At 41.2% G+C, this 14,613-nt stretch overlaps 1 protein-coding gene and 1 pseudogene across 3 annotated transcripts in view; both read right to left on the bottom strand.

The window, feature by feature from the left end:
• Positions 1-14,613, bottom strand: part of PPM1H (protein phosphatase, Mg2+/Mn2+ dependent 1H) — a 311,989-nt gene that overhangs the window by 11,354 nt on the left and 286,022 nt on the right. The window lies entirely within an intron of this gene.
• Positions 315-937, bottom strand: LOC119542986 (annotated as a pseudogene).

Below are 14,613 nucleotides of genomic sequence, written 5' to 3'. Positions count from 1 at the left end.
ACAGGGTGTAATTATATGGAATGCTTTAAAGGGAGGCCCCATTCACAATTTAGGCTCTCCCCTGCTATTACAGTTTTCCAGCTTATTTTTGCAAAAATATTGAAATCCAAGTAAATGGTTGTCTCTACTATCCATTTTTGTAAAACTGTCATATAACAAGTATGTGCCTTAGTAACTCAATCTCTTTTAAAGAACTTCCTTTCTTAAATAGGAGTGAGCAGTGGTATCAAACTCAGAAGCCCTTTCTGCATCCTTAGCCTTCTCAGCCTCAGGCCACCTGTGATACCTGGACACGGCACTGCTGCCCTCTGGACCCCATATCCTGGGCAGCAGTGGAGGAAGGGCAGGCCAGGCCAAGCGTGAGGAATGAACAGTCTTTATTGGACTCAGACCAGGAGGCCATGGGTATTAAGTAACTCTGAGTATTTGTCAATTTTCTTCCCCACGTTTTTCTCAACCTGTTTCTGCAGCCTCATGAGCTGCTGCTTCTCCCTATAATGGATCTTGACCTTCTCCTTCCTCTTCTCCTCCAGAGTGGCTGTTACCACCTGGTACTTCCGCCAACCTTGTAAGCCAATGCCACAAATAGGAAAACTTTCATGTGGACTTCAGACACACAACCTTGAGGGCAGCAGGAACGATGATTTGCTGTTTCTTGTAGGGAGGGAGGATCCCGTCAAACACGTGGAGGCAGTCCAGGGTGACCTGGCCCTTGTTGCTCTCGTGGTAGGGGCTGTGGGATGGGTTGCTGTTTATACGCTTGCAGAAGAAGAGCAGGTACGTCAGCTTATTTCTGTAGAAGGTGTCAGAAAAATTGATGGCCTCATGGCACACAACCACCACCTTCCGGCCCTGCAGTACCTGCTTGGCCACGATGGCCGCCAACTGGCCAGGAGATGGCTTGGCCACTGAGCACCAGGACCTGCCCCTCTGCCATCTGGGAAAGTTCACCTTGTTTTTAAGCCCCGTTAAAAACATTATCATCATTTATGTTATAATTTACAACTTACACATGTGTAAATAAACCAACATACAACTTCCTTGCTTTTTACAGGCCATTCTTTCCTTCTGGGTTTAATTTCCTTCTGTTGAAGCACAATTTTAGTAGTTCTTTTAACCATGGCCTGTGAGGGATAAACTCACTAGTCTTTGTACTATGAAAATCTTTATTTTTACCTTAAATCTTGAATGATAATTTTATTGGGTACAAAATTCTAGATTGTTGTTTTCCCGAAACAGTTTGGATATATTATTTCATCTACTTCTGGTTTCTATTGTTGAGGAGAAATATGCCTTCTACCATTCCATTATATATAAATGTCTTTTCTCAGAAGTTCCACTATGATATATCAATGAAGATTCCTTTTTTTAAAATTTTTTCTTTATTTCTGTAACTTGCTTTAATGTCTTATAATAAGGTTTGTAAAAAAAAAAAAGATGAATTGGAGAGGCAAAAGATAAAAGTCCAAATATTGCTAACAAGATCACTGACAACTGATAAGAAAATCCAATATTCTGATATATTTCTGCAGGGTTAAGAAAATCACCTGGTAGAAAGCTAATTCAGTCTTTGATTCAGTTTTACAAAGTAATGGTCACATTTCCTTGCCCTGAAGGCAATTTGAATTTGTATTCTTTTGCTTCACTTTTTTTTTTTTTAATGAGTTTAATTTTTGTTTCTTTCATTGTATTGAATTCATTTTAAACATTATCTATAAGCTACAACAACACACAAACATAAAAAATCACCACTTTATAATAAAGCAAAACAAAGTTTCAGAAAAACAAACAACCTGAAATAACTACTTTGCTTTCCCCATTGCACGAGTTTGCATTAACGGGTTATCTAATGAAGATTCCTTTTTATTTATCGTGGTTGCGATTTAGTTTTGCTCCTTCAAACTGAGAGGATATTTCTTTAATTATGGAAAATTCTCAGCCATGAGCTTTTTGAATATTGGCTTCCCTCCATTTTTAAAATATCTCTTCATAAAATCCTACTACACCTTTTGTTCTGATTTGCTAATGTTACCGTTTTACTGAACACCAGAAATGGATTGGCTTTTAGAAAGAGGGTTTATTTAGGTGCAAAGTTACAGTCTGTAGGCCATAAAGTGTCCAAGGTAGGGCATCAACAATAGGGTACCTTCACTGGAGAAAGGCCATTGGCATCTGGAAAACCTCTGTTAGCTGGGAAGAGGCGTGGCTGGTGTCTGCTTGCTCCTAGGTTGCGTTTCAAAATGGTGTTCTCCAAAATGTCAGCTTCAGCCTTCAATGGCCATCTTCAAAATGTGTCTAGCTGCAGCAAGCGTCTGAGCCTGCAAGGGGCTTTTTAAAGTACTCCAGTAATTAAATCAAGACCCATGCTGAATGGGTGGGGCCACACCTCAATGGAAATAATCTAATCAAAGGTATTACCCACAGTTGCGTGGGTCACATCTCCATGGAAACAACCTAATCCAAAGATTCCAACCTAATAAAAAACAATACATCTACCTCCACAAGATTGCATCAAAGAACATGGCGTTTTGGGGGACATAATACATCCCAACCAGCACGCTTTCTCATTTTCTCTTCCAGATTTCAGTTCATTTCCTGTTTTCTATCTTTTTTATCTCTCTGTGATAGCTCTCATTTCACTAACTCCTTCAGTGGTTTACTAATCAATCCATTCTGACATTTTAGATTGTGAATTTCTATTTGTTTCTTTTTCAAATCCACCATTTTATGATTCTATTAACATGAGTTTAAAATTTCTCTCAATCTGTTCTATTATGTCCATCTAGTTATTCTCTCTCATAGTGTGGGTTTGAAGGTAAGATATAAGCTTCTCTTCAGTAGAGGCTATTTACTGTGTACCTGGGTTTTCTACAGAGATTTAAAAATTTGCCCTTACTGGGGGAACTATGTTTTTTCCCAGGGCTAGTACATGTTTTATGTTAATTTCTTGTCTTAGGATCTTCACACCATGGGAGTAGTGTAAGGTTTAACATCACATTTTCCTCTGCCATTTCCTCCTCTTCACAGAACCTCAATTTTGTCAGGTACTCACCCACATCATGTACCCTTCAGGGAAGGATATCCCAACCAGAGCGTGAAGCTCATGGTTCCTAGGAGCTCCTTGACATTACTTCTCTGCCAGGCTTCTCTAATGAATATGATATCCCTTTTCTGAGGGCAGTCTGAGTAGACAACTGAAGAGGACCATTTAGACACTGCACTCAATAACGGGACAGTGAAACTGAACTATAGAACCAGTTTCCTGAGATTCCATTCATGTTATAGGAGATCCAGTATTGAAATGAAAGCCAGAAACAGCGTTCAGGAAAAATGAGGTGACTTGCAGGGAGCTTTCCTCACAAATGCATCAACTCAACGCAATCCCAGGAACAGTTCTCTGGAGAAGGCTTTTTGTCCCAGCTCCCCTCTTCAGCCAGCCTGAAGGCCATTTTAAAACTCATTAGCTAACAACCATAGTCAAGAGCTGCCTTTCCACAGGAATGAAACAATTTGCAAAGCTGTTATATATTGAGACTGGTGTAAGAAGAAACAAACAACTTTCTCCGGAGAGAAAGAACTGCTTCTCCTCTCTCCCATTTTATTCTCCTCCATTTTTTACCTTACAAGGGCTACCTGGTTTGGTGGCCATGGACAGGAACTGCTTCTTGTGGCAGTAAAACAGAAGGGCTCTAGTGAGTTTGGTACTGAAGCTGAACACAAGTGCATACATCCGACATAGAAGGAGTTAAAATAAGAAACTTAGGCACAAAACACAACAGTAGAGGAAGAAAGAATATGGCACAGCTGAAGACAATCAAAGGGAAATCGATTCCATTATACTTCAGCTGGGGCTGAGGTGGGCTGAGGAGCCTGGAAAAGTTCTGGAAGCTGGAAGCGGAGCAGCCGGAGAACTGTTACTCAATGCCTTACTCACAAATGCTTGCCCAGGCCGGCATGAGAGAACTGCTAGAGGAGTCTGAAGTACCTTCTCTCCCCTAATGAAAGTCTCCCTGGGATACAAGTTTTGTATTTTGAGAACATTTTTCTTCACTGTCTGAAGCTTTCAATATTGATCAGCAAAGGACTGCTGAAAGAAACGGTGCGGGGAGGGACTGGACTTGGCAAACTTCACAGGGCTTGGCTGAGAGGCTTCCCTGGGCTCCCTGGGGGGGGGGGGGACAGAGAAAGGACAGCAGGGGAGGCAAGAAAAACAAAAAAAAAAAGAGGGGGCTGAAGACCTACGGGAAGGCCAAACGTTCTTTTCATAACCACTCACTCTAAAGCCAGGGCAGAAGGAGACCAATAAATCCTCGATTGTCTCTCTTGTCCTGGCTGTTTCCGTGGCAGTTCTTGGTTTTTTTTACCTCCTCAGTGGAGCATAAAGAGGGCTCAGGCTGTGGTGGCGGACTGCCTAGGTTTCAATCTGGCTTCATCCCTGGCCAGATGGGTGGCTCTGGAAAAGCTCTGTTGTCTCTGGAGCCCCTTTTTTCTTACTTGTAAATCTGGATTAATAACAGAGCAGACCCCAAAGACTCCTGCACGGAATAAATGAGCTCACTCCAGTAAAGCCCGCCTTGTGGTCAGAAGGCAAGGACTGCTAGCTAGCATTCCTCATTAGACACAAAACGCTCTTTTCCTTCCTAAGACTTGAGCCAAAGTCAGCTACCTCTTTTAGAGTCTGTTTCCCACAAGATCAAATCTGAATGGGCACTGAAGTGTCAAAAATAAGTCAATTTCTGGCTTCAGGCTATAACCATGCGTTAAAGTCTTTAATAGTTCTAGTTGAGTGGGAACTTCCATTTGCCATTTGGATGGTACAGTCAGGGTCTTATAAGAGGGAGGGTAGGTGGCAGGCACCCGAGAATTAATGGGTCCAAATATTTGCATATAAAAGGCAGCCTCCATCTGCTGATGCCCCAGTGTGATGGGAGCAGCAGGAGGAAACCTCTTTGTATTCTGAGCAGGCCTCTGAGATTTAAGAAGTAGAAAAGCTCTCCCAAGCTTTGGGATGTTGGCAGGAATCTGTGGCGACTGGGTGGGAGTGTGTGTGGGGGGCTCTTTGTTTGCTCAGAACCCAGCAACGTGTCCTGGCAGGGGAGAGGGGAGGCACACTTCTTAGGGTCACTGCTGGGAGCTGGGCCACACATGTCCACTTCACAGCTCCTGAACCAAGCTCCTGAAGTCGCTCATGCCAGCTTCTGTCCCCTGCCCAGGGTACTATATCCTGAGACACTGGAATGACAGCCGCTGTCAGCTGCTGGTTTGTGTGCCAGCAGGTACAAGGCTAAAGACTGGGGAGAGCTTCTCACCCTGATAGCAGAGGGGAAGGAACCCCGGCCAGGCTTTTCTACCTCTGCACCCTGGCACGGTCTCTCTGGTTTCTTAGGTTTCTTAGGTGGTGGGTGTTTGTTTTAGTTTTGGATCCCAAACAGCAGCATTTTAATAGGAGGAGGCATAATGGGCCATCTCCTTCTCAGTCCTCCCTGGTAAGCCCTTTAAAAGGCCCTGATGTTCCTACTAAGTGGCCACTCAGCTAAACAGCACCAAGGAAGGCAAGAGGGGTTGCCATAGGCAGGATCTCAGGCTGACTTCCAACTCTATACTGATCTGAATATGCTAAACGTCACAAAAGAAATGAAAATGCAGATTTTATCTAGTCTTCAAACATCAGATCAAACACTCATGAATATGTTCTTAAAATCTGTAATTGATATGGTGGGAAGTAGAGGCGACCCTTTCCTTTTGCATTTGTGGCAAAATTTTTGAAAACCATATGGTGCTTCCAGAACTTAGTTCAGCCAATGCACAAAAAACTTTCATAGAAAGAACCTTTGTCTTGTTGCCAAAATAAATTTCATATTATCAAGGTAATACAAACAAGGTAAGACCTGTATTAATACTTGTCAGTATCAGTGGGTGTTTTACGATTAACCTTCCACTAATTAATCCCTCCCTTCGTCAAGGCACGCAACTTTCTGAGCCACTGAGAGCAGGGATGTGAAGAACATTGGAAGTGTGAACCTTTGAGAAGGCTTGAGGTCTCACTAGAAACATGCTCTAGGGGATTTATAGTATATTGGCACTTACAGATTTAATACCTCATAAAAAGCCCCCTGAGTGTCATGGCAAAGGGTGGGGACCTAATGACCAAGATACAAAGATGACGTTGTTTCTGAGAGAGGTTTTGGGAAATGAAGGACTGGGCATAGCTTTGCAAAGTTTTGCCTGGGCGTTTGGAATGTGAATCCATGCCATGCTTTCATGTTTGGTTAACTGTGCTCTGGCCCCAGTTCCTCTTAGCGTTGGCCACACTCCCTCCCCCGTCAGTAATATTAACAATTTACTCCTTTCCGACAAAAACTTTAAGCTTCTTCTTTGAGTATTTACATACAGGCCTCCATTTTAAACATTCCTCCCAGGAGACCCACCCACAAAATCTCCTGCCATACAGAAGGGACAGTCAATCCCAAATATTTTGCCTGAGAAAACCCTTTCCAGGTCTTTCTCTGAGCACTTTCTGCAAATCATGCAGAATGTTTAGGTCCCAAAGGATTCCCTTACGGGAATTAAATGGAACTGCAGGACTAGGCCCAACCTCCATGTCCTCCAGCAACCCACTCTGGAGTGTTAGGTTCGTGTATTTCCTAAGAACAGTCCATTTCATGATCCCATCAAGGACTCACGGCTCTGCCAGCTCTGCTCCACTTTTCTCCAATAGATGAAAAGAAACAAAGAAAGAAAGGAAAAACCCCAACACACCCATATTCTGGCTTGCCCACAAAGCCTCCTTTTTATTTTTTGGCTCCTTTGTCGAGATGGTTCAAAAGAGCAAAAGGACTTACTAAGAGGTACGCTGGGATCAAGAAGATCATATAAGCTCTTTTTTACCCCCTCTCTGCCTGAGAGGATGGTGTGAGGGTCAGACTGTTACAAGCACATCTCTGTGCTAATCATCCCTCTGCCCCCTCGCAAGGCACTCTAGAGGGTAAGAAGCTATTTTAGATTCCTTGTTGGGAAGTGATGTCATCAGAGTAAGACAATGCTGGCAATTTGTTGAGAATGGCTGTCACTAGGAAGAAAAAGAAAAGAAAACGCCTACATACAAACTAAATAAAAACCAAGCAATGAAACAACAAAACACTAAAGTCCTCCCTGTCACAGTGTCACTTTCTGTCCTCCTTCCTTGCTAGACAAAACTAGGCAAACCTGGCAAAACGCAAAGTAAAACAGGCCCACTCAAAACCACAAGTGAAGGGCTAACACAGCCTCTGGAATTATCGTGGGTCTTTCTTCATTAGATAAATTATGACTTAGGCTAAAATTGTTAGGGGGATTCCCACTCATATTTCCATTTTGCACAACAAAATCAAAACAGCTCCGAGTCAGGAGGGCATCCTCAGGTGATTAATGCCGTCCTCTCAGCTCTGCCCAGACCCGCACTCCAGGTGGCTGCCCTCCCAGGGAGAGGAGCAAGGAGTGGCTGCAGAGGCTCCAGCGGGAACCCAGTCCCTGCTACCGCTCCTGGAACTGAGCTCTCCATGCTCCGTGGGGCTCTCAACAAGGCACGCTAAGCTGGAGCGTGAGTGTGACGCCTTCCCGCCAAGTTACACACAGATACGTGCAAAAATGCCCCACACATGAAAGAATACATCATTTTACATAATTCCTAAATTATAGCTTGGAAACAAATTAAGTTTCTCTGATTTCCCAGTATGGCTTAAATTACTAAGGAATGCAATGGGGTAGAGAAACAGTCCACGTCTCATGTTTTTCACCATCAGAGTGTGTGGAATGTTTCTTGATTAAGGATCATGATGAATGAGTTATGCAAGTTCCATATCATTACCAGACTTCCTTTTCTACAACTAGTTTTCACATTCATGTTAACCTTGTGAATTCATAAGGCCTGACATGATCTGGTTCCTGTTTGCTGGTGCTATCGGAAGCCCCATTTTATAGGTGAGGAATCTGAGACACAAAGGGGTTAAGGAAACTTCCCCCAGGGGACAAGGTTGGAAGGGGCAAAGGCAAAATTTGAACTCAGGTAGTCTGACTACAGATGCTCTTAACCACTTGAGTCTCTGGCTCTCATATTTTACATACATATGAATGTATATAACATATATATGGTTTAAAAATAAATGAACAACCATGTACCTGCCACCTAGTTAAAGGAACAGAATATTACCAGTGTTTTAGTTTCCTAGGCTGCCTGTTCTAGTTTCAAAATGGCTTTCTCCAAGGACGTTCCTCTCTAGGCTTCAGCTCCTTAAAAATGTCACTCTTAGTTGCTCTTGGGGCATTCGTCCTCTCTTAGCTTCTCTGGAGCAAAAGCCTGCTTTGAAAGGCCATCTCCAAAATGTCTCTGTAAGCTGAAGCTCCTCTCTCAGTTCCAGTGCATTCTTCAAAGTGTCCTTCTTTGCTATAGCAAGCTCGCTCCTTCTGTCTGAGTTTATATACTGCTCCAGTAATCAAGGCCCACCATGAATGGATGAGGCCACGCCTCCATGGAAATTATCTCATCAGAGTTGTTACCTACAGTTGGGTGGGGCACATCTCCATGGAAACACTCAAAGAATTCCAATCTAATCAGCACTAAATCGTCTGCCCCACAAGATTACATCAAAGAATATGGCTTTTTCTGGGGGACATAATACATTCAAACTGGCACACTGCCCAAGCAAATACCATGCAATTTGTTGGGTTAAACACTGGGAATTTATTTGCTCATGGTTCGAGGCTGGGAAAAAGTCCAAATCAAGGCAGCATCAAGTGATGCTTTCTTCCCGAAGACTGTGGCGTTCTGGGCTGGCTGTTGGTGATCCTTGGTCCTCCACTCCTCTGACATGGCCAGGCACATGGCAACCTCTCCAGCCTCCTCTGTTCTCTTCCCGGTTCCACTGAATTTCAGCTTCTGGCTGCTCCCTCTGTGTGGCTTTCTCTCATTCTGTCTGAATTTCATTGTGCTTATAATAGACTCCAATAACAGAATAAAGACCCATCCTGATTGGGCTGGGCCACACCTTAACTGAAGTAACCTCATCAAACGGTTTAGTGGATTAGTTTTAATAACATGTTTTTCTGGGGTACACATAGCTTCAAACCACCACAACCACTGTGGTGTCCACTGTGGGCCCTTCCTTAAGCATATATCCCTCTCCCTGACACATTCCCTCCCAGGATAACCATTACCCTAAATTTTGGGTACATTTTCTTGCTTTTCTTTATACTTTTAAAATATATAAATATTATAAATATAAATATATTATATATATATCATTAAGCAATATATTACTAGTTTTGCACTTTATTTAAAATAGAACCATAATGTATGTATTCTTCTATGACTTGCTTTTTAAATTTAACATTACGCTTTTTTAGGTTCTTCCCTGTGAATGAGCACAGCTTTGGTTTACTCCTTTTCAATGTGAATTCTATTCTTTGATTATCCATCCTACGACTGGACATGTAAGTTTCTTCCAGGTTTTGTAATAAAAAGAAAGCTGTGGCTATCTTTGGGCATGCCTCATGATGCAAGAGTTTCTCCATGGCAGCTGGTCCTCAAATTTTACCAGCATCAAAATCACCAGGAAGGTTTGTTGAAACACAAATTGCTAAGCTTTATCCTCAGAGTTTCGGATTTGGTAGATTTGGGGTTGGCCCTAAGAATTTGCATTTCTAACAAGTTCTCAAGTGATGCTGATGTCACCTGGCCTGAGGACCACACTTTCAGAGCCACTAAATATGCCAGGGTATAGACCTAAGAGTGGGACTGCCAGGCTGTAGGACACGTGTGTGCTCAACTTTACCAGTTATGCCAAGCTGTCTTCAAAACGGTTCTATAAATTCACAAACCTGTCTGCAGTGTACGAGAGTTGCAGTTGCTCCATATCCTTGCTAACTCTTGGGACCATCCAAGTTTTTAAATGTTGCCAATTTTTTGAGTAACCATATCTAGTAGTATTCTTAATTTGTACTTCTCCGTACTGGCATTGTCTTCTGAATAATGACTGTATGCCTCTTGCTCATTTTTCTATTGGTTTGTTTGTATGTTTGTATGAGAGTTCTTTATGTATTACGGATATTAATTACTTTTCAGTTATACAAATTGCAAATTACTTCTTCCAGTTCATGGCTTGTCTTTTTACTCTATGTTGTCTTTCGAAGAATCAAAGTTTATAATTTTAATAAAAACAAAATTTTCAATCCTTTTATTGCTTGTGTTTTCTGTGTCTTGTTTAAGAAATCCTTCCCTATTACAACATCATAAAGATAGTCTCCAAGGCTGTTTTCTGCAAGTTGTATTTATTTTTGCCTTTCACATTTAAGTCTTAATTTATCTGGACTTGATTTTATTTCTCTATGCCATCTTAATTACTCTGATTTTGCCTTGATATCTAGTAGGGCAAGACCCACAACCCCCACTCCCCCTCCATTCTTCATGAACATTCTTGGCATTTTGTTCTTTCAAATACATTTTAGAATCAGCTTGTCAAGTTCCATGAAAACCTGAGTTGGTATTCTGATTATAACTGCTGTACCTCAATTTAGGGAAAACTGATATCTTTGCAGTGTTGACTCTTCCTGTTTAAGAATGCATATATGTTCATAATATCCTCTAATTATACTTTAGTTAGTGCTGCATCTGAGTCATTACTGTTTTTATTTCTATTATTGTGTTTGCCCCCCTCTTGTTTTTTAAATTAATTTTACAAGGAATTTTATCTACTTTGTTATTAGTTTGCAAAAAAAATTGGCTTCGCTGTTTATCATTATTGCATATTTATTCTATATTGTTATTAGATGCTGTGATGGAAATACGAACTATTGATTTAAAATTTTAAATGAAGACAGTGGCTTACTAATAGTTTGAACACAGGAAAAGAAGACAGTCTGCAGGCAGAGAATTCCACTCCTCTGGTTCCTTAGACTCTTGATGTGACAAGAATTCTTTTGTACATGTTTATATGGATTTGATAATATAGGCAGAACTAGCTGAGTGAAATGAGTCAGCTGTCAAGGTCTTATTCTGAGAAATATTTTTCTCAGTGGTTAAGGGTCTCTTTTACCTATTTTATTTTTCTGTGGTCAGTCATCTGGCAGTACAGAGGTGACTGGTGTCTTCATCTATGCATAGCTCATTGTGATAGTTAGGTTCATGTGTCAACTTGGCCAGGTGACCCAGCTGTCTGGTCAAGCAGACACTGGCCTGACGATTGCTGTGAGGACATTTGGGGCTGGTTGGTAAGCCAACAGGCTGGTTTATTGAATCATCAGTCAATTGACTGCAGCTGTGACTGATGACTCACCAAGGGGCGTGCCTTCCACAATGGGAGAGTGCAATTGGCTGGATTTAGTCCAATTAATCAGTTGAAGACTTACAGGCAAGACAGATAGAGGACCTTCACTTCTTCGGCTGCCCAGTGAAGCATTTCCTGAGGAGTTCGTCGAAGTTGCCGGTTTGTTTCCTGAGGAGTTCACTGAACACGTTCGTTGAAGATCCCAGTTCATTTCCTGAGGAGTTTGTCGAAGTTGCCGGTTCGTTTCCTGAGGAGTTCACTGGACATCTTCCTTGGAGTTGACAGTTTGTTGACGGCTCTACAGAATTTGGACTTGTGCAGACCCACAGTTGCGTGAGTCACTTTTACAGTTTGATAATCAGAGACACCTCTCATTGTTTCTGTTTCCCTAGAGAACCCTAACTAATACACTCATTACATTAGAAAAACAAAAGCTCAAATTTCAGCATTTAATTTTGTATATTTCCCACTTTCTACCACTTGCTTTGTATCTACAAGTTTTGATATTTGTATTATTATTCAGGCCCAAGTAATTTCTAATTTTCATTATTATTTTTTTCCTTTGATTTATAAGTCGTTTATAAGTTTTTGAGTTTGGTGTTTAATTCCATGTGGGATTTTTTTTTTTCCTCTACTAGTTTGGAAGCTATCATCTCTATTCTTTTGGTAGTTGCCTTAGCTATTTAAACACATTTCTTAAAGTCTAAAGTTCAACACCTCTAATCTCTTCTTGAATAAGGAAACTGTAGCATACTTTCTTAGTTTCCTAGCTATTAAAATTACAAATACCATACTGTGGGTTGGCTTACCAACAGGAATTTATTGGTTCACAGTTTCATAGACTAGAAGACTTGCTTCCTCCTGGGATCAGTATCTTCTCATTGTCGACAATCTTTGGGGTTCACTGGCTTTTGCATCACATGGCAGTGTCTTTTCCTTTCTCTTCTGGGTTCCATTAACTTCCAGCTTCTGGCTGTTTCCTGTTGCTTCTCCCTCCACGTCCAATTTCCTTTGATTCTAAGGACTTCAGCCATATTGTATAAAGGTCCACCCTCAATCGATTTGTACCTAATCTTAACATCTTCAAAAGTCCTATTTATAAATGGGGTTCACACCCACAGGACCAGGGGTTGGAACCTGAACATGCCTTTTGTGGGGGGCACGATTCAATTCTCAAAACTTCTCCCCATTCCCAATTAATATGCTATTTTTATCTAGTATTTTAGTTTTATCATATTAAATCTCAAAAAGTATACATTCTTACTGTTTTATATAGTCAATATTCATTTAAATATACTTGAGTATTTACTGATATCTTAGCTTAATATTTCACCTTACTTCTCAGATCTCCTGCCTGGAATCATTTCCTTTTTTTGCTTTAGTAAGTAAATCTTTTAGAATTGCCTTCAGAGGGTTCTGTTGGCAGTATAACTTCTTAATGTTGTCTGAAAATATTTTTATTGATATTTTCACTAGATGTAAAAATACTAGATCAAATTATTTTTTTCTTAGCACACTGAAAATATAATCCCACGGTCCTTTGGTTCCTATTGTTGCTTTGGAAAAGTCAGCTGTCACTCTAAATGTTATTCCTATGTATCTGATTGTCTTTTCTTTCTGTCTACTTTTAATATATACAGTGGTACCTCGGTACTCGTCATTAATTAGTTCTGGGAGGTGCGACAAGTACCAAAAACAATGAGTACCAAACAAATTCTTCCCATAACGAATAATGCAAATAAATTTAATTTGTTCCCAAACCAAAGACAATGCACATTTTAAAGGCAATATGTAAAAAGATATGCTTGTATATTACTTTACATGAGAAATAAACCTAAAAATTAATAAATACTTAGATTAAATAAAATAAAAACTTCACTTTACCTGTACTGAGAAGAGTACATGGCCTAATGAGATGGTGGGAGGAGAGTGGTGGGGAGGAGAGGGTACATGGAGTGTTGCTTGGAAGGAGAGTCCCCTCCAATAGAACATCGGGCACTTGCACTTCAGGTGTTCTTTCTCTTTTCTGCCTTTTTTCAACTTGCACCACAGACTGGCACACTCTTTGTCACCTTCACTAAAAATTTATTCATGAGGACTGCTTCTGTCTTCTTTTCAGAATTCCTTGAAGATGTGAAATTGTTTGGTCATTCAATAAATTCACATTACTACTTGTCAGAATTTTGTCCAGATGGTACTTCTCTACAAGGTTTTGAACTTCTGCCAATTTTGCACACATTTCTTTTATCAAGGAACTTATCTCCTCACCTGAAGAAATCTCTTCAGCCACCTCTTGTTGCTGCTCCTTCTGTAGTTCCTGCAGCTCCTCAGTGCTGAGCTCTCCATGATGTTCCTCCACTAACTCCTCAACATCAGCAGCATCAACCTCCAGACCCACGGATTAGCCCAAAGATACAATAGCTGTACAACTGTACCCTCTGTACCTGCAGGCTTAGGGTCAGCCTCAAACCCTTCGAAGTCTCTCTGAGTCACAGCTTCTGGCCACATATTCTTCCATGCTGAATTCATTGTCCTATAAGAGCCTCCTTTCCAGGCCTTATAAATAAGGTTAAGGCAGTGTAGGATATTGAAATGCTCCTTCCAGAAATCTGTGAGGGCCAACTGGGTGTCAGAGGTGATTTCAATGCACCTCTGGAAAAGCACCTTGGTGTACAACTTTTTGAAATCTGAAGTGACCTGCTGGTCCATGAGCTGGATGAGAGTAGTAGTGTTGGGGGGCAGGAACTTTACATGATGAAGCTGAACTCCTCCAATAAGTCATCCTCCAAGCCTGAAGGGTGGGCAGGTGCATTGACCAAAAGTAGGAAGGCTTTCAGAGGCAAATCTTTCTCCAGCAAATATTTTTTCATTGAGGGACCAAACACTTCATTTATCCACTCAGTGAAAAATTGCATCATGACCCAAGCTTTGCTGTTTGCCCTCCACATCACAAGGAGTTTCCTTTTTATGACATTATGCTTCTTGAAAACTTGTGGGTTTTCACCATGATAGACTAGCAGAGGCTTGAGTTTTAAGTCCACACTAGCATTCACACACAACAGTAGAGTGAGCCTGTCCTTCATTGGTTTGTGGCCAGGTAATGGCTTCTCCTCTTTTGTAATGTAGGTTCTACTTGACATTTTTTCCCAAAAATGTCTGGTCTCAACACAGTTAAAAATTTCGTGGGGAATAAAACCATCAGCTTCTACATAGTCTTGAAATGCACTGACAAATTCATTAATGGTCCTTTTATTAGCATTTGCTGTCTCGCCATACCTCACAATACCATGGATGCCAGTCCTCTTTTGAAAAT

Source organism: Choloepus didactylus, chromosome 8 (assembly GCF_015220235.1).
Source record: "Choloepus didactylus isolate mChoDid1 chromosome 8, mChoDid1.pri, whole genome shotgun sequence".
Classification (NCBI taxonomy): Eukaryota; Metazoa; Chordata; class Mammalia; order Pilosa; family Megalonychidae; genus Choloepus; species Choloepus didactylus.
This window is presented reverse-complemented; position numbering and strand designations above follow the sequence as displayed.